Here is a 19,484-nt window from a genome sequence, read left to right as displayed (position 1 = left end):
AACAGAATCCCCCTACCAAACAAAAAATAAATTAAAAAAAACAACAAAAAATGACAGCTACTTTAAAAGGACTGTGGTATAAAGCCTGCTAATAGAGACAATTGATTATATCTAACTTAGATTATATCTAAGAGTTCTCAGTTAGGTAAAACTTTCTTAAGTAGCCTCGTTGGGATGGGGTCTAAACAGGCATGTTGATGGCTTGGATGTGGAAATTAAGTTGGTGAAGGTCAATGAAAAAAAGTCTAAATAAATTTCAGGCCCTACTGCCATATCCAAATTACCTGTGTCAGAGGTCAGATCGGTTGAGGGTAAGAGGTGATGGATTTTATCTCTAATAGTTAATAATTTTATCATTAAAGAAACTCATAAAGTCATCACTACTGAGGCCCAAAGGAATACAAGGCTCTATAGAGCTGTGATTCTGAGTCATTGTCAAAAAGAAACCTGGGATTGTTTTTATTTTCCTCAATTAATGATGAGTAAGAGTTCACTCTGGCATGGCAGAGGGCTTTTCTATATGTTTTAAGACTGTCTTGCCAGACTAACTGAGACTCTTCCAGGTTGGTTGAACACAAATTTCTTTCAAATTTTCACAATATTTGTTTTAATTTGCGGGTCTGGGGGTTAAACCATGCAGCTAATTTGTTTCATTTTTGTTCTTAAACGGTGAAATGGAGTCAAGAGCTGATCACAGTGAGCCAGTAGCACTGTCAACAAGACAATCAATTAGAGAGTGACTTAAATTAGTATAAGTGTTCTCAGTCTCATTGAGACATGGTAATGAGTTCACACAGAAGGAATCAATTACTTAAATTTAGCTACCGCACCATCGGACAGAAATCTAGTATAGCTCTTGCTGAGAAGCGTGTAATCGACTAACAAAAAATCGAAAGTTATTAAATAATGGTTTGACCAAGTGGGATTCTCAGGGAAGACTATTAAATCTTCAATTTCGATGCCATATGCAAGGACAAGATCTAAGGTGTGGTTGAAGCAGTGTGTGGGTTTATGTACACACTGACTGAAGTCAATTGAATCCAATAGTAGGAAAATGCAACACTGAGGCTATCATAATTAATATCCACGTGAATTTTAAAATCACCTATGATAATAACTTTGTCTGATGTAAGCACTAAACTTGATATAAACTCTGAGAATTCAGATAAAAATTCAGAGTATGGGCCAGGGCCGTGGTAAGTGTACCACGGCCCTGGTACACTTAGAATGGGCTGTAGAGTTTTCAAGGATGGGTGAGAAAGACTAAAAAAAGGCTTTCAAATGACTTATAATTTAGGTTAGCTTTAGGATGAATTGCAAAGCTTGAATCAAAATTAGCAGCAACTCCCCCTCTTCGGCCAGTGTCTTGAACAACGTGACTATTAATATGAGCGGGAGGAGTGGATTCATTCAGGCCAACATAATCATCAGGAACCAAGCCAGGTCTCCATGCAGCAAAATAAATCAATATGATTGTCCAATATTAAATCGTTGACTAAAAGAGCTTTAGACGATGGGGATCCAATGTTCAAAAATCTGCATTTGATTCTTTTGTAAGGATGCTCTTTGACAGCAGATGTGTTAATTTTTATGAGATTTTCTTGAACAACTCCCCTTTTTCTTTATTTTAGATTTAAAAATTTAAGTTGCCGGGGAACAGACACCGTTTTTATTACACTATGCTGAATTTTAAGTCAAGTCAATTTTATTTGTAGAGCCCATTATCATGAAACACTCTCGAAAAAGAACCCCTGAAACAGGGAAAAAAAAAAGGAAGAAACCTCAGGAAGAGCAGCAGAGGATGATGAGGGATCCCTCTTCCAGGACGGACTGACGTGCAATAGATGTCATAAATAGCAAATGAAATACAATTGTGGCAAAAAGGAAAGAGAAAGAGAGAGGGGAGAGGGGGAGAGAGGCACAGTAATAATGTAAACAGATTCATGTCATAATACAATAACGATAGGTGCGAAATTATCAAATGCACTCTATGATGATATTATGGGTCATTGTGGGTCTATGATGATATTGATAAGAGTCTCATGCATATATTGATATGGAGGTGTCCAAAGTCATGATCACAGGAGGGAATGTTCCGGAGAGGCAACGGGATTAGCTTAGTGCAGTTCAACAGAAACAAGGTGGTGAACAGTAAAAAAGTGGTACATAGCCCGTTAATAAAGACACATTCATTATATCTAATAAAGAATTGTCTAATAAGGGTAAAGCTTCCTTAAGTAGCCTAGTTGGGAAGGGGTCTAGCAGGCATGTTGATGGCTTAGATGCAGAAATCAAAGTAGAGAATCGGCGAAGGTCAATGGAGGAAAAATGGTCCCAATAAATTCCAGGCTTTGCCGCCATATGCAAGCTACCTGAGTCCGGGGTCAGGTCAGTTAAGAGCAAGAGGTGATGGATTCTATCTCTAATAGTTATAATTTTATCATTAAAGAAAGTCATAAAGTCGTCACTGCTTAGGGCCAAAGGAATACAAGGCTCTATGGAGCTGTGACTCTGAGTCAGCTGGCTACAGTGTTAAAAGAAACCTGGGATTGTTTTTGTTTTCCTCAATTAATGATGAGTAATATTTTGCTCTGGCATGGCGGAGGGCCTTCTTATACATTTTAAGACTATCCAGCCAGACTAAACGGGACTCTCTGGGGTTTGTTGAACACCAATTTCTTTCAAATTGTTTTCGCAATGTTTGTTTCAGTTTGCGGATCTGGGGGTTAAACTATGGGGCTAATTTTCTTTGTTTCATTAATTTCTTCTTAAAAGGTGCAACAGAGTCGAGAGCTGATCGCAGTGAGCCAGTAGCACTATCAACGAGACAATCAATGTGAAAATGAGAATGAAGTTAGTAAGAGCATTGTCAGTCACTGTGAGACATGGTAATGATGTCAATGCAGAAGGAATCAGTTTCTTAAACTTAGCCACTGCTGAATCAGATAGACATCTAGAGTAGTAACTATTGCTGAGAGGCCTGTAGTCGAGTAGTAAAAAATGAAAAGTTGTTGAATAATGGTCTGACAGAGCGGAATTCTCAGGGAAGACTTATAAATCTTCAATGTCGATGCTGTATTCTAGGAGAAGATCTAGGGTGTGGTTGTAGTGGTGGATGGGTTTATGTACACACTGACTGAAGCCAATTGAATCCAAAAGTGTGGCAAAAGCAGAACTAAGGCTATCACTATTAATATCCATGTGAATGTTAAAATCCCCTATGATAATTACTTACTGAGTTGCACTAAACTTGTTATAAGCTCAGAAAACTCGGATAGAAATTCAGAGTATGGGCCGGGGGCGTTTTTCGGGATGGGTGAGAAAGACTAAGGAAAAGGCTTTCAAATGAACTATAGTTTAGCTTAGCTTTAGGGTGAGCTAAGCTTGAATCATGAATAGCAGCAACTCCCCCTCCTCGGCCAGTGTCGCGCGCAACGTGACTATTTGTATGACCAGGAGGAGTGGATTCATTCAGGCTAATGTAACGACAAAGCCAGGTCTCAGTGAGGCATAATAAATCAATATGATTATCCAGTATTAAATCAGAGACTAAAAGAGCTTTGGTTGATAGGGATCTAATGTTTAAGAGTCCACATTTAATTCTCCTGTTATGATGCTGTTTGACAGGAGATGTATTAATTTTTATGAGATTTTTTTGTACAACTCCCCTTTTATTTATTTTAGATTTAAACAAATAAACAAAAACAGTTTTTATGACATCTACATTATGGATGTGTGACTGTGCTAGAGGAAGCTCAGAGAAGCGTGTAAGACTGCGACTCTGCCCCCGATCCCATCTCTGGTTTGTCATGGCTTTGAGCCTCTAATAAACTCGGCCAGATTCCGAAAGGAGAGTGGCTCCATCCCACTTTGGATGTCCATCCCACTTTGGAAGTGGAATGGACATCCAAAGTGGGATGGAGCCCCTCTGCCATCCCTCCTGATAAGACCAGGTTTTCCCCAAAAAGAGTGCCAATTATCTTCAAAGCCCACAACCGCCAGCTGTTGAATGACATGCGGCTAAACATGTCATCACGAGTCAGACTAAATATATATATATATATATATATATATATATATATATATATATATATATGCGTGTGTAAATACACATATAACAATGTTTTCACAAGTGTATATTCACATGAAAGACTGAAGAATTGTCACTTAGTCCTGCACATCCACTGAGTGTCCTTCACACTAGACTTTTAACTTCACCGACCTTAATTACTGTTTCTTTATTTCTGCTGATTTTCATGCTTTGGTTATGGAGTTAGATCAGTCTCATAATGAATGAATGCACACAGAAGGATTCACAAATGTATATTGGGATTTATTTATAAACATCTCTCAACACACAAATATTTTTCAATGCACACACAAATATTTCTCATTCTATGTAAATGTAAAACTAATACACATAAAGTGCTATAGTGCCTGTTGATGGTAGGGTGAGACCGGCCATGAAAAGGTGATTACTTGTATTTATCCTGCTATAAGAACTTATGGTGTTCCACACTCTTATTAAGCATTTAAAGCATTTAAACAGGCACTGCCCCCAGCACTGACTGATGTGCTCTCTCTAGATGTGGTTGGGGCAGAAGACAGCTCCCGGGCCAATAACTGGACAAAAGTCTGAGCTGCTACATCGGCTTGAGGCGACAGACCTTGTCAAACAGTCATTACATTTACTATAACTTCAACTTAATTGCAAGATGTTAACTTAACCTTATTAGCATGCGGGAATGCTAGCATAGCCCGTAGGCATAGCGCGTTAGCATACGCTGCTAGCTGACGCTATTATAGCTCGTTAGCTCATGAGGCTAGATACACAGTTAAACCGCATAATTATTTGCACATTTCATACAATTCTCTATCTGCGCAAACCTCACAACTTAGGAAAACTAAGTAAACCTGTATAATGTTTCACATACACCTCGCGCATCATCACCACCGGACACCATGTTCACGTTGAAGGGCAACCTGTCTGTTGCTCTGGTAGGCATGTATAGCACTGTGCGTTCAGATGCGTTCATATGATTGGCTGAAAAGTACATCCCACCCCCACATGGGATACATTCTTGTGATTGGCTGAGAGGAGGTAGACATCTGATTGGCTACAGATTCTTCCCTGTTGAAAAAAATGCATTTGTGGATCCAGACATGGCAAGTGTCTCAAAAAGATTCACACACAAATGCAGTGAAAATCACAAATCTCAACCAGTTTGTAAATGCAGATTCAACAATTTCTGAATAAATGTCACAATATACATATATGATTTATTCTTTTAAATTCTTTTTGAATTCTTTGAATTTTAAATAGAGATATTTATTTTACGATTTCCATTATATATATTTAAAACAAGTTATATTTGTCTGTGCATCAGAAATACATGTAACCATTTAAAATTAATACTTTATTAATTTATATGTGGATTATTTTTACATTTATATAGAATGAGAAATATTTGTGTGTGCATTGAAAAATATTTGTGTGTTGAGAGACATTTATATATAAATCCCAATATACATTTGTGAATCCTTCTGTGTGCATTCATTCATTATGAGACTGATCTAACTCCATATTCGGTACTCAGAGGAAAACCATGTTGTAAACCTAATCATTATGTAAAGCAACTACCAAAGGAGGAGCTTCAACATTTTCATTTCTGCATTTTTATATATGCAGAAATGCAAGGAATGTATTTCTCTTCCCTTCTTTCCAATTGTATGTATAGACTTGACATTTTGGGAATTAACTTTTCAAGGCATGAAGCAGATCACCGTCAAAATATTTGACATCCAAATTGATGGAGTGTAAACTAAAAGGCTTGAGGCTTACAAAAGCTCAGCTTTGATAGTATCTTGCTGGCGCTCTTGTGACCACTATGATTTGAGAGAATCACATGTCTCTGTGTAGGGTAACAGAGACTAGAAGCAGATTAGATTCCCAGTTCATTGTAGACTGCAGGCCCTCGGCTAGCTCTGGGAAATCATTACAGTAAATTAACTGTGCAGCGGAAAGTACCTCCAACAGATGAGACATCCAAGTCCTCACAAGATTGTTAGCGACCAATAATGTCCCCTCCAATTTATTTTGGATATTGAATAACTGCTGATCTTTGCAGTCGGTGTTCTTATTCCTTTTCAGTGTGATGTCTTCCCCCTATACTTTATTTATCTTTCCGTCATGTCTTTCTCCAAGGCCTGTGGGAGCAAAAAGGGATTATTGATATTTTGAGTTTGTGAAATGATGAATGAAATAATTTTACAGCCTACAGTTATATATCAACTTTTGTGTGCATGTCAAAACAAATGCATGCATGTATCTGGATAAGTAAATAAAGTTTTATTTAACACTTTTTTTTTTTGCACAGATATGTATTTTGCATGCGTGAAAAGTTTTTGTAGCTGTAAAAATATTTTGTGTATTGTAATTAAAAGTTTTGCAGAATATCAACATTGAGGTTTTACAAAGACTGAGAGTTGTTCACAAATGTCCTATCTGGAGCACGTTGCCCACTGACCATCCGATGAGCTAGCTATCCAGTTAGCAGAATGTTCTTTCGTGTTGGGAATTTAGTATTCCTGTAGTCACATCGAGTCAATGTTTGATTTAGACAAAGGAACACCTGCAAGAGTGGCAAACTGTGGCTTCAACTTCCTGTTCGCCTTTGTAGGTTTAGGTCTTTAACACGTTTTATAGCTATTTGGCATTTACTTCTTTCCAAATACACAATCAATAAATCAATCAGTCAGTGTATTTGACACATGAAATACGACACACCAGTGTCTGAATGCTGACTTAATTTCAGCTTGATATGTATGGCTGGGGTGGGGGGTTGCTTGTGACAATAAATTCAAAACTGTTCAAATTTTTTAAAAAGTTATTAACGTATAAAATAAATATAATGTATAAATAAATATTTTTGAATTATTTTATTGCTTTTGTTTTTCTGTCTTTCTGTTTCAGTTTATTTTTTGTTTATTCATTTTTCATATATTTCATTTTTTCTCTTGCATAACTTAAACTTTGTAGTAATGAGTTGCTGATGATAATATGCTCAGGAAAAGGGTAGGTATAATAAGCCCACACCTTTCTGATCTGTACTTTTTGTTTTCCTTTGGTTTTCCATTTAATTTAATATTTAAATGTTTTTATTCTTTTAAAGCGTATTCCTCTTGGAAAATTGTTAATGATGACCAAAATAAATTACCATAAAAAACAACAATAGTTGGTGATGGACTTGGCATTATCAGTGGAGTTTGTTTACCATTGTCATTAAACACACCTATTCCCCAAAGTCATAATTGCTCTCTCTAATTTCCAAAAGCCTCTGAATACATTTGGGATGCAAGTATTGTTTTACCATCCATCCATACATCCATCCATCCATCCATCCAACCATTGTCTGCTGCTTATTCGGGGTCGGGTTGTGGGGGCAGCAGCCTATGCAGAGAAGCCCAGACTTCCCTCTCCCTGGCCACTTCGTCCAGCTCTTCCCAGGGAATCCTTCGTTCTCAGGCCAGCTGAGAGACACAGTCTCTCCAGCGTGTCCTGGGTCTTCCCCGGGGCCTCCTACCAGTGGGACGTGCCCTGAACACCTCACTATGGAGGCATCCGGGAGGCATCCTAATTAGATGCCCAAGCCACCTCATCTGGCTCTTCTCAACGCGGAGGAGCAGTGGCTCTACTCCGAGCCCCTCCCGGACAACCGGGCCTTTTGCTGCATGACGTCCCCTCTCTCTCCCCCTTAATGCTTAAGTTGTACTATCAAATAAAGGCAAAAAACCCTCAAAAATCTCTAAGGGAGAGCCCAGCCACCCTACGGAGGAAGCTCATTTCAGCCACTTGTACCTGCAATCTTGTTCTTTCGGTCACTACCCAAAGCTCATGACTATAGGTGAGGGTAGGAATGAAGATAGACCGGTAAATCGAGAGCTTTGCCTTTCAGCTCAGCTCCCTCTTCACCACGACGGATCGGTGCAGACCAATCTGCCTGTCGATCTCCCGCTCCATCCACCCCTCACTCGTGAACAAGACTCCGAGGTACTTAAACTTACTCACTTGGGGCAGGATCTCCTCCCCAAGCTACGCTTTGTCTGGTCCCTCCCCTAGGACCTGTTTGCCATGGGTGACCCTACCAGGGGCATAAAGCCCCCAACAACTGAGCTCCTAGGATCATTGGGACATGCAAACCCCTTCACCACGATAAGGTGGTACCTCAGGGAGGGTGGTTATAATGTTTTACCTTGCACATTATTTTATTTTAAAATCGACTATATAACAACATTTCAAGCATGTTTGTCAATAAGTAGAGTGTTGGTGGGTTCATTTGATTTGATTGATTTATAATTCTTAAAGCTCTCTTCTGCAGTATGAAAAATTGATTAGCATTGTTCTGTATGTGTTTCCCCATAACCTCCACACAGTATGGAACTATGAGAGCATAATACACTATATACTATAGTGACTCTGCATCAAGATGTCTTCAGTTTTACATAATATTTCAGTGGTTTTATACATTTTTGTCTTAACATTATATGTGGTTTCCAACAACATTTATGATTGTCACTGAATGTATGGATATGTTTTCAGACAGTTGTTCTACTTCAACGTCATATTATTTTTACTTTTTTTAGTGACTACATGTTCCAGTATGAATTGCTAATGAGTTTCTCAGTGGTAAACCCTCCGTACCAGTCCAGATGGGGGACCATCCATGTTTTCCAGTATGTGACACTCCGAACAGACCAAACACTCAGTCTGCTGTCCTCAGGGGCGAGGTCACACAGCGCCTTGTACAGCTACACTTTGATGTTTGAGTCTGACAGCTTGTTATGAAACGTGAAGTTCTTCATAATGTGTGCAGATATTCTGGGACGTCTTTTTGGCTGACGGAAATGTTCTCAGATACAATGGCTGACTGAGATCTAGTACATAACATCCCTGGCTCCCTGGAGGCTGAGAGAAGACAACAGAGCTCGTCTCAGCCAAAGTCTCTGCTGTCCTCATTGTAGTTCACACAAGGCTGCCATAGCCTGGCAACTGCTGAGGAGAAAAGGTTGTAAACTGGCAAAATGTCCCTGAAGGGAGTCTCAATCAGTCCATCATTTATTTGTCACATGAAATCAAACAAGAGACGGCTCCAGTGAAGTGAGATCCCATCAGCCCCTTTCACTTGTGCAATCTAATTTCTCATTTTTTGCCTCCTTACACCTTTTGGGCTGCTGCTTTGTGTTTGTTCATGATTCCAGACTGGCTGCAGTGTGATGGTTCTGGTAACGCATGGTTTCAAGGTGAGGAATGACTTGACTGTAGTTGCTTCTGTTGTTTTACAAATTAAATCCACCACAGACTCAGTGAATTTGTTTATGTCATTGCTAACGTCAACAGAGGTGTCCTGAAACATGCTCCAGCCTCTGATTGGCTCCATCTTTTGCATCACTGGAGGCATGCATCATATTAGCTACTCTGTAACCAATAGTGTCTAGCATTGGGTTTTGATGAAGAAGTCCAGACTAGGATATCTTTGGAGGCGTTCTCCATTTATACTGATAAAAGAGTCAAATAACAAAATTCTCTGTCTCCAAAGATGTGCCCTGTGCCCCACTTCCATGGAGTACAACAGCGAAGTAAATTAAATGAAACTGCAATGTGTTAACGTGCCAACTAGCAGGTGCACTTGTTAATGTAGTTGATGTAGTTCAACAAAAAGTCTAAAATGTGGAAATTTCTACGACAGCAATGTTGTTTACTTCTTCCATGGAGTACAACAGCATATATATATATATATATATTTGTATGAGTATATATATTTGTATGAATTGTATGAGTCTCCTGGTCTGCTCATGAATCCCTGTGTTGTTACAGCAGAATTTTAACATTAGAGCAAACTCATAAACCTGGTGCTTGGTGCTATCATTAGCTGACGTAAAAATAAAAACAATTAATGAACAACTTAACACTAGAACTAACAAGGCAGTCATTTTGACTGCTTTCAAAATTTGCGACGTCATAACTTGGTTTAAAAAAACCCTGACTTTTCCTAAATGTGTGTATATTTTATTCTAACATTGTTTTATCATTAAAATCCAAAACACAAAAGAGATCTGAGTATTACTACCTCGAATGACCATAGCAGTCAAATTGACTGCATGTTTTTTACAGGGGGTGTCATATTTCACTATTTGCTACATTTTCCCGCCCTTTCTCCTGATCTATTGTCTGTTTGTTTTTTATGCTCTGTGAAGCTAAAACCTAGTTATAGCTTCACTCTAAACCCAAGAGAGACAAAAATGACAAGTAGAAAGAAAATGTCTGTTATGGAGGCTTTAGCCTTGCTTCAGAGTCTTGATGAGGAAGAATCCGACAGAGGAGCAGGTTCAGAGAGTGATGTCTCTTAGTGTTTGGAAGAAGCTTCATCTAGCTCTGAGAGTGATTCAGAAATCATTTCAGAGATGCCCACTAGCAAAAAAAGACGACTGGAAACATCGAATTCCACACTTGCTGACATCCCATCTGCTAATTTTCAAGGTATGAGGTCTACAGGAGGACTCCTTATTATCATCATTATTATTAGGCTATTGTTTGCTATAATGCATATTTCTGTAATGAAAGCCTGTGCTAGTTTTATGTGATCTTGTGAGCCTTTAGCCTTAGCCTTAGCCTTTATTTAGGTATTGCAGGGGGCCTCCAAATAATTTACAAAACAGCATGATTTTCTGATAGACAGCTTTTTGGTCTATCAAGTGTGCCATAAATTGGAAAAGGTCAATTAAATAAATAAAACACTGATTCATTATAGTTTTCATTTAGTGTCTTGATGTGTTTTTTACCTATTCCACCAATTTATTCTTAGATGTTTTTAATGATAATCCAAATTATAATCAAATAATGTCCGAGCAGTCAAAATGACTGCTATGGTCATTCTAGTAGTTGCAGAATTCTGGTAGACCGAGTGTTAATATAATGCCAGCCACTAATGTTACCATAACTGACATTATTGTAGCGGCAGATATGATCACTTCATAGGACAGAACTTTACCACAATCAGTTAAAATATGTTGACACATTATTCCAGTGTACCATCAGTCACACCCATATAAATTACTGCCTGCACTGACAACTCTGTAACATGCAGGAATGTATAAAAAAGTTGCCGCTTGGTAATTAAGGGACATTAAAATAATTAACATTTCTGTCATTCAAGCTTCATAGTTTACACATTTGATGATGTGTGATTTTTTTCTAAAATGCTTGTCATAATGACAAAATTACATATTTGTATAACAATAATATTTTTGAAGGTTTTATAACATTTTTGAACGGTTATTTTTGAAGATTTTACTTACATCAGTGCACTTCCTTGTCATGTTTCCTTGTGGTAGCTCCATTCGCAAAGCATCGTGGTCATTTGTCTCTTCCCCTCCATTTGGAGTCTGCATCTAGAACCGCTTGGTTTGGAGGGCAAGATCACCACTACCCCTTGATCCCCAAAAGAAATGGGACACCTCTGCAGGCAAGCGTAAAATGGAGGGGTAGGGCCAAGTGGGGGAATTGGGACAGGGCCATTGGCTCTGGAAGCTCTAACATGTTGGGCTACACAGATTTTGTGTAATTTTAATACCACACATAACTAATAGTTTTTTTTTTGTTTTGTTTTGGTTTTTTTTTTACTGTGTTCCACATACTGCTGCTGTACTTTGTTACACAGCCCCCTTTGAATGACGTATAGCAGTGATCCAGAATGGGGTGTGGGGCGAGGAGGAACAGGACAGCACCTCACATTCCCACTGTCACACCTGTCCTTATTCACATTAATGCACACTCCTCCTCTCCTTCTCCCAGAGTCCTCTGCCCTGTCAGATCAGCATTAAAAGAGAGTCACCTGGATGAATGCTGTCCCTAACTCCAGGATTTAGCCAGGTTTCGTTGAAACTAAAGACATTTCAGTTCCTGATATCCTGTTGGAAACAGAAGCAGCACGGTGGTGGTCCACTCTGTCCATTCTTCTTTGTCTTTTCCCTGATGTTTACATTTGACAACTTTGAGTAGGCCAGCTGGCAGAGACACTGGTGAGGTAATGTCCTCATCCCCATGAGTGACTTACAGCCAAACCCCAACGCCATCCAACTCCAACCTACGTAGCCTTCACTGCGCAATGAAGCAACATGCTAACATCAGAGAAACATGTAAACTCGTTTCTAAATTTTTCCCCAATTTCAGGTGATATTGCTGCTGGGACATTTCTAGTTGTATTCAATGTTTTGTGATTGTGTGCCTCTGCTCTTTTACAGGAGGGCAGATTAAAGAGACAGAAACTAACTGCCGCGTCTCAAAGAGTTGATTGGGGTGTTCCAGCACAGACAAAATGAGGAAATTAAGGCTTTTTTTACACTATTAAAATAAGCATGCTGCAGTAGAAACCTTAAATAAAAGTATGAAACTAAGGATGAGCATTTATGAACAAAAATGGATCACAATAAGAGGGCTGCATGAGGTCAATAGCATTACTCTAATGTATAACCAGTATGATTGTTTATATGCATCATCAGCAGCAAATAATGTGGAAATAAAAGGGGGAGTCTTGTATTCCATAAAAGACATTCAATTTGATTCTCAAAGTTTCTTTTCATTTTATGTGTTTTTAAAGAGTTTAATGTTCCTCTTAATAACACTGTAACTTTATATATGGTAGGTGCTTTTTAGAGGGGGCTTTAATAAGAGGTTAGGGAACAAATTGCTGTTAAGGAGGCATGGATTTTACCATGGCGGTTTTGATTTGTCACTTTATCTGCCAGGTTCAGGATTTTTTTTTTTAAAGATTTTTTGGGGTTTTTTGCCTTTATTTGATAGTACAACTTAAGCATTAAGGGGGAGAGAGAGGGGGTGTCATGCAGCAAAAGGCCAAGGTCAGAATCAAACCCACAGCCACTGCAGCAAGAACATAGCCTCTGTACATGGGGCACCTGCTCTACCAACTGGTTGTAGTGGTTTAAATAGGGGATATATTAATTAATTAGCAATTAATTAAAATTATTAAAGTTTAAAAACTATTAATTATATCAGAGTGTTTTGACACCGTAGTATTACACTTACTTATTTTTACACATATTTGCTATGTTTGTTAAACGTGGTTAATACTGTTTTACTTAGTTAATGATCTGCCAAAGAATTATTTGGTTTTCTCATAAGTGTTTGGCATCAATCAGCAGAGGAGAGCATCATGGTTTCACATATTGAAGCCTGTAGTAAATTTTATCAACACTTTAGGAAGAAATTAGATGTAGACAGTTAAAACAGTTGAAGTGATAGAAGGGAGGAGTGTATTTTTCCTGCTTTGACGGTCAAGCACCACACCCCTTTTTTCACCGGAGTTATAACCCCAAGTCGAAGGACTTTTGCACTTTTGGACTTTTGGGCTTTTGCCTCTCTCGGGGGGAAAAAGCTTGCCTGCTTGTGCTGCAACCCTGAGATGCTGTGAGCTGCTGTTAATCTACCTTGAAAGAATGAACTTTTGAAACAGCCCGTGCTAAATGACGATTTAGAACCAGAGGACTTGACATGGGTAATTGGCACGAGAGAGACTGTGAGACAAAGAGAGACTTAGAATGAGACAAAGCCTGATAACCTGTCATCGTGATCTCATCTCAGCCACATGAGGTGTCAGAAGATGATCCAACAAACTCAAGCCGAGTTTGCAACATTCAAACCGACCGAGGCCAGCCACCAGAACCACACGAGTGTAACTGAGCTAAGCATCAAGTGTCACAAAAGCTACACTGCAACTCTGCGTGAACCTTTTTCCCTGGCATCGAAACTTCTGAGGAAGGTGAAACGATCTATCCTGTGCTTTTATGTGGTTGATGTTCTTAAATGATAGAGACACATAGAAGTGTCAGACTGAGGTTAGAATCTCCCATTAATAAAATTATGGATTATTTTCCGATCACGCCTCTTCTTTATCTTTTCCTTGTATGTTTTATGGGATAGGTTGCCTCTCTGCTGTTGATCGATACTTGACATTGACATTTTTTCTTTAATCTTAAATTTTCATCTGCTTGATCATTTTGCACTTTCAGTGCACCTGATCAAGTCCAGATGTCACATCTAATTCAGTTCCTCACTGGTTTTCATCCCCTCATTTTTATTGTTGCTTAATTTATTAGTTTGCTGTTCATTTAGTCATTTTATTCACTTTGTGACTTTACTGTATTTACGGTTTCATCATTTATCCATACTTATTCTTAAACTTATTTATTTGTAGTCTTTTAGGAGTAGTTTTGCTGTGTAGTGAGTAGTTTAATAAACCTTTCATTTATAAAGGCACTTGATCTCTTTGATGTGTGTGTATAATGTTGAGTCACTGTACACCTGTAAAAAGAACTCTGCAGCAACCTTCAAATTATGAGACTAAATTAATTAATTAGGCAAACTGGGCTATCAATCTTTCTATTTTGATGGGTGGTGCTCTGAGGTTTCTAGACTCTAATTTTTATTGTAAACTTGTTCCCGATGGTTGAAGTTGAGTCCCATCACTCCACTTCATCTTTATACCAATTCATGTTTCTTTGCATTATGAGTTATAGTTACATATTTTGGTATTGATTTATTTATTAATTAATAATTTAAATTAATTGCTAATTAATTAATAAATCCTCTATTTAAACCACTACACGACTGATGTAAAAATGCACCATTCTTGATTAGATTGGAATTTCTTAATGAGGATTGAGTCAGGGCATCAAGAGTGTACCACGTTCAACAGGCAAACCTCGCTTTAAAATGGTGTGCTAAGGTGAAGACATTGCACTGTTGCCTACATTGTGTCAGCAGTGTATGTGCTGGTTGTAATTTCACACCTGTGGACCAGCAGACCATGTGGCAGGCTGACAGATGGTTTCTGACAGCATGATACGAGCTGCAGCTACCGACAGGTGACAGGAACAGTGTGTTTCTGTGTGTGTGTGTGTGTGTGTGTGTGTGTGTGTGTGTGACTGTGTGTTTGTTTGCATGCGTGCATGCATGCGTACGTGCATGCGTGTCTTGTGGTGGGGGTGGATGGTGGATATGTTTTTTCTGTTTCCTTTCTTCTTCCTAGTAAGCAAAATACTAATGTCTAACATTCACTTAATACCAACAACTGCCTTTTTGCCTTTTTGACAGGCCACAATGTAGACAGTTGGTACTTTATTGTTTTGTACTAACACTTAACAAACTAAATGCATTCTTTTCCACCCGTTGTATTGTCACTTAGAGCATAAAAAATTGCTTTTAAAAAATCTGGCAATTAAGAAAAAAGTCCACAAGCCAAGCCTCCAACTACGGTGCAGAGACAGGTGAGACCACACCTGTGGTCAGGCTGCACAGATGGCCCGCCTCACCAGGCACAAAAAGTGGAGAGCTGCAGGGAGACCGACATGAATTAGCAAGGCTGCCCCCCCATAAAGATGAGGGCCTGAAGGGTACCTCAAATCCCCCCAAACTGCATACAAATTACACAAAAATAGCTTTGCCTCTTACCACAACAATCCGACCTGACAAACTATGCACTCAACTCACTCCAACTCAGCAACTGTGGTACCTGGAAGAAGCAGATGGAGGGAGTAGGAGTGTAGAGTAGGAGGGAGAGAGACCTCACCGCAGTAGACATTGATTGGGATTTTGCAAAGTATTTAAGAATGTCAATGGATTGCGGTCCATATAAACTACGGGGGGTTTAGCCCCACCTACATAGACCTCAAAATGCTGCAAGGCCCAAATGAGAGCCAACGACACTTTTTCCACAATTTAATAATTCAACTGGTGAGAGTTGAATTTTCTAAAGAAAAAGCTGACAGGGCGATCAATACCATCAGGACCCGTCTGTAACAGCTACAGCACACACATTGCTGGCATTTACCTGATGCTGAAAAGGCTCATTCAGATGAGGAGTGGCCAAAACACGAGCAGAGGAGATCAAACTTTTAACATTTTCAAAAGAACACTGACACTGGGGGGTCCAGTCAAACTTTGCCTTTGAGCTCAACAGTTTAGTTAGAGGTGTGACTACTGGGGAGACATTTTTACAAAACCCCCTGTAGTACCCCACCATGCTGAGAAAGCACAGCTCTTTTTTGTGGACCGAGTTGGAAACCTAATCAATGGTGAGAACTTTGGCTCTAACAGGACAAAACTGACCCTGGCCAACCACCCTTCCTCAGTATGTAACTGTACCGTGGGCAAACTCACATTTGGTCATATCAGTGGTGAGGTTTGCCCAGGCCAGGCATCCCTCTAATGCTGCTGTTACTTTATTCATTATTTGTTGAAAGGCCCACCTGATCAACACAATCCTGCGTATGAGGAAATGGATAGGGGTCTAGCTGTGTGTAGGGTCTAAATGTGTGACCTGGCTTACTGACCAACACACATGGGGAAGCCCAGCTAGATCAGAATGGCTCTGCAATGTTGTGCTCTAAAATGTATTTCATCTCTGACTCCAGCTGAGTATGTTTTTCCTGAAAAACCCAGTCAAACCTCTATGAACTGGCTCAGCCTCCCCCAACATCAACATTGTGCATCATAAGATGGGTTCACAGGGGAGTGTCTGAGAACAAAGAAGGAAACGACAAAATAAGGTTAGACAACTCTTTCCTTTCAACCTCAGGCAAATGACCCACCAACTTATTCAGGTTACTCAGTGACTTTTTGAGTCTGTCTCGAATTGCACCATCATCTTGATCACTGATTTCTTCTTCCCCACCTTCCTCCAATAAATATGGAGAGGACACAGAACCAACCAAAGCCACCAGGGCCACTGGCTTTGTTTCCCCCACTGGAACAAGGAAAAAAGGGTTTCAGTATATTAAGTCTTACGTCTGTCAGGAGTGGAAATCAGATCATTCAAATCTGAAACCTGTCGCACAACAGAATAAGGGCCTGCAAACTTTGCTTGGAAAGGAGAACCCACCAGTGGATGGTTTGCCAGAACTTGACCTCCTGGGCAAAAGACATGTACTTCAGCCCAGCGATCATACAGGTCAAGTCAAATCAAGTCAATTTTATTTATAAAGCCCATTGTAGAGGGTTGCGTCAAGCATGATCACGGCATCGGCACAACCAAGACCAAGACCACGATCAGGGCGAGCCGGGGGTACAGTATCAGTGCAGCCACAGCACGAGCACAACCAAAGGCAGGGTCAAAGCAGCAGCACATCTATCCGGGAAACTACGAAACAAGGGAGCAGGAATGCTCCGGAGAGGCAACGGAGTTAGCGTAATGCAGTAAGCATTATGTAGTAAACAGACATGAGCATTTTCAGATTGGGGGAGTATAGCAAGACGTAAAAAGGAGCTCAGTGTATCATAGAAAAGTCCCCAGGCAGATTAAATCTATGTCAGCCTAACTAGGGGCTGGTAAAGGCAACCTCAGCCAGCCCTAATTATAAGCTTTATCAAAGAGGAAGGTCTTAAGTCTACCCTTAAAAGTGGAAACGGTGTCTGCCTCCCTGACCGAAACTGGAAGATGGTTTCATAAAAGAGGATCGTGGTAGCTCAAGGCTCTGGTTCCCATCCTATTTTTGGAGACTGAGGGAACCACAGGTAACCCTGCTTTGCAAGCACTTCATTTTTCCTTGCACTTTTTCCAGATTTGTTTATGCCATTTTTCCTGCTTTGTACAGCAGTCTTTTGAATCCACTGACATAGTGTGTGAGATTTGAAGGAGGAGCGGCTCCTTCCAGTCAGCCTGTAACACAGCTAAAGGGCCACGAACATTATGACCAAACACAAGATGGTTTGATTTAAAAACAGTACTTTCGGCATTTTTGGACTTTTAGACAGTCACGCGCAACCCTGCTCCGCTACAATTCTGGATAAATCCTGAGAAACCTTGTTGACCCTGCTCTTGAAAATTGTAGGTGGGTTTTAATCTCGTTAGAGAATGCCAAACGTTGGAAAGACGAGGGGGAAAACACCGACACAATCGAAACTGACTAATTTTGGGGCACAGAGCATGGAGCAGAGAGCTAGCAAGGAGGCTAATGCGAACATGGAGGCCACGCCAGCGCAAAGTGGAGGCGAGCTCACCGGGGCTAAGGAAGAAATACTGACTGCAATAAACAGTTTGAAGTCTGAGTTTTCCACGAGACTTGATGGGATACTGTCTGCCATTGAAGAAACAAAGAAAGAGCTATCCGACTGTACTGAAAGGATGACACAAGCGGAGATACGCTTGTCAACAGTAGAGGATGAACAAGCCGGAATAAACGACATGGTGCAGAAGCTGGAGAGACGGAATAAAGTTTTGGAAGACAAAATTATTGACATGGAGACGAGATCCCGACTGAACAATTTAAGGTTGGTGAACCTGCCTGAGGGAGCCGAAGGCTCTGACACCTGTTCGTTTCTGGAGAACTGGATACCGGAGGCGCTGGACATGGGTCCACAACGATGTCCAATAGTGATGGAGAGAGCACATCAGGCCGTCAGCCAAGAAGAGATGCTGATGCTCCACCGAGGACTTTAATTATGAAGTTCCTGAACTACAAGCAAAAAATGCTCGTCCTAAAAGCTGCTAAAGTGAAGAAAGACACTCTGTACAAAAACCAAAAAGTGAGGTTTTATAACGATCTCGCCACTGAAGTCCACAAACAGCGGAAGCAATATGACTCGGTGCGCCAGGAGCTGCGGAGCTTGGGACTCAGACACGGCATAATACCACCGGCTAAGCTGGTGGTGACATACAAGGAGCGAACACACACCTTCAGCACACCATCGGAGGCACAAAACTTCATAGACAAGATCAAAGAAGAAGCGGGATGAATAGGAAATAGTGACTAAGTGGTAGCTATTAAACACGGACTCAAAACATGAATCATTTCTTATACCGGTACATTACTTCTGATGAGAAGCTGCCCTCACGGTAAGAGCTTCCCTGTCCTCTAAATGTTAAAGAAATGTTAAAAAAAAAAAAAAAAATGTAATTTCAGTTGCTTGAATAAGGATTCCAATGGGCAATTACTTCATTGTTACTTTATATACTTAGGCTATTATTCATATTATTATTATTTTTATACCCATTGCAGTTTTCTTTCACACGTTTAATGTTAAAAGATGTACAATATCAACAGTCTGACAGCAGGGTAAAGAGTGAGCTAATTCTCTTTACATTACAGTTGATGCAATGGTGTTTACATGATGAAAGTGATTATGCAAGCTTAGACTATAAAGACGTATAATCTCTATTACTTTAACGTGGCCTTAACCAAATATTGGCCTCACCTTTATCTATCTGTTTATTTTTACTCCATAGCAGTCTCCTTCATATGCTTTAAAGTTAAAAGCTTTCACTGAAAAACGTAGCATGGAGCAGGAAGGGTTATGTAACTCAATTTTTGTTACTTTTCTCTTATTTCATTTTATAACAATCTTAGAGAAGGCCGAGTGGATTGATCTAGGGATCTGTCCACAACAGAAGCTGGAAGTAACAAGCAGGGGG

The 19,484-nt window shown here is 39.9% G+C and overlaps 1 pseudogene; it reads right to left on the bottom strand.

The window, feature by feature from the left end:
* Nucleotides 1-17,020, bottom strand: part of LOC148189032 (uncharacterized) — a 58,167-nt pseudogene extending 41,147 nt beyond the window's left edge.
* Between the last annotated feature and the right edge of the window lie 2,464 nt (nt 17,021-19,484).

Source organism: Plectropomus leopardus, chromosome 8, assembly GCF_026936395.1.
Source record: "Plectropomus leopardus strain MGB_pleo_1.0 chromosome 8, ASM2693639v1, whole genome shotgun sequence".
Taxonomy (NCBI): domain Eukaryota; kingdom Metazoa; phylum Chordata; class Actinopteri; order Perciformes; family Serranidae; genus Plectropomus; species Plectropomus leopardus.
The sequence above is the reverse complement of the archived record's forward strand: the minus strand, read 5'-3'. Positions and strand labels throughout refer to the sequence as shown.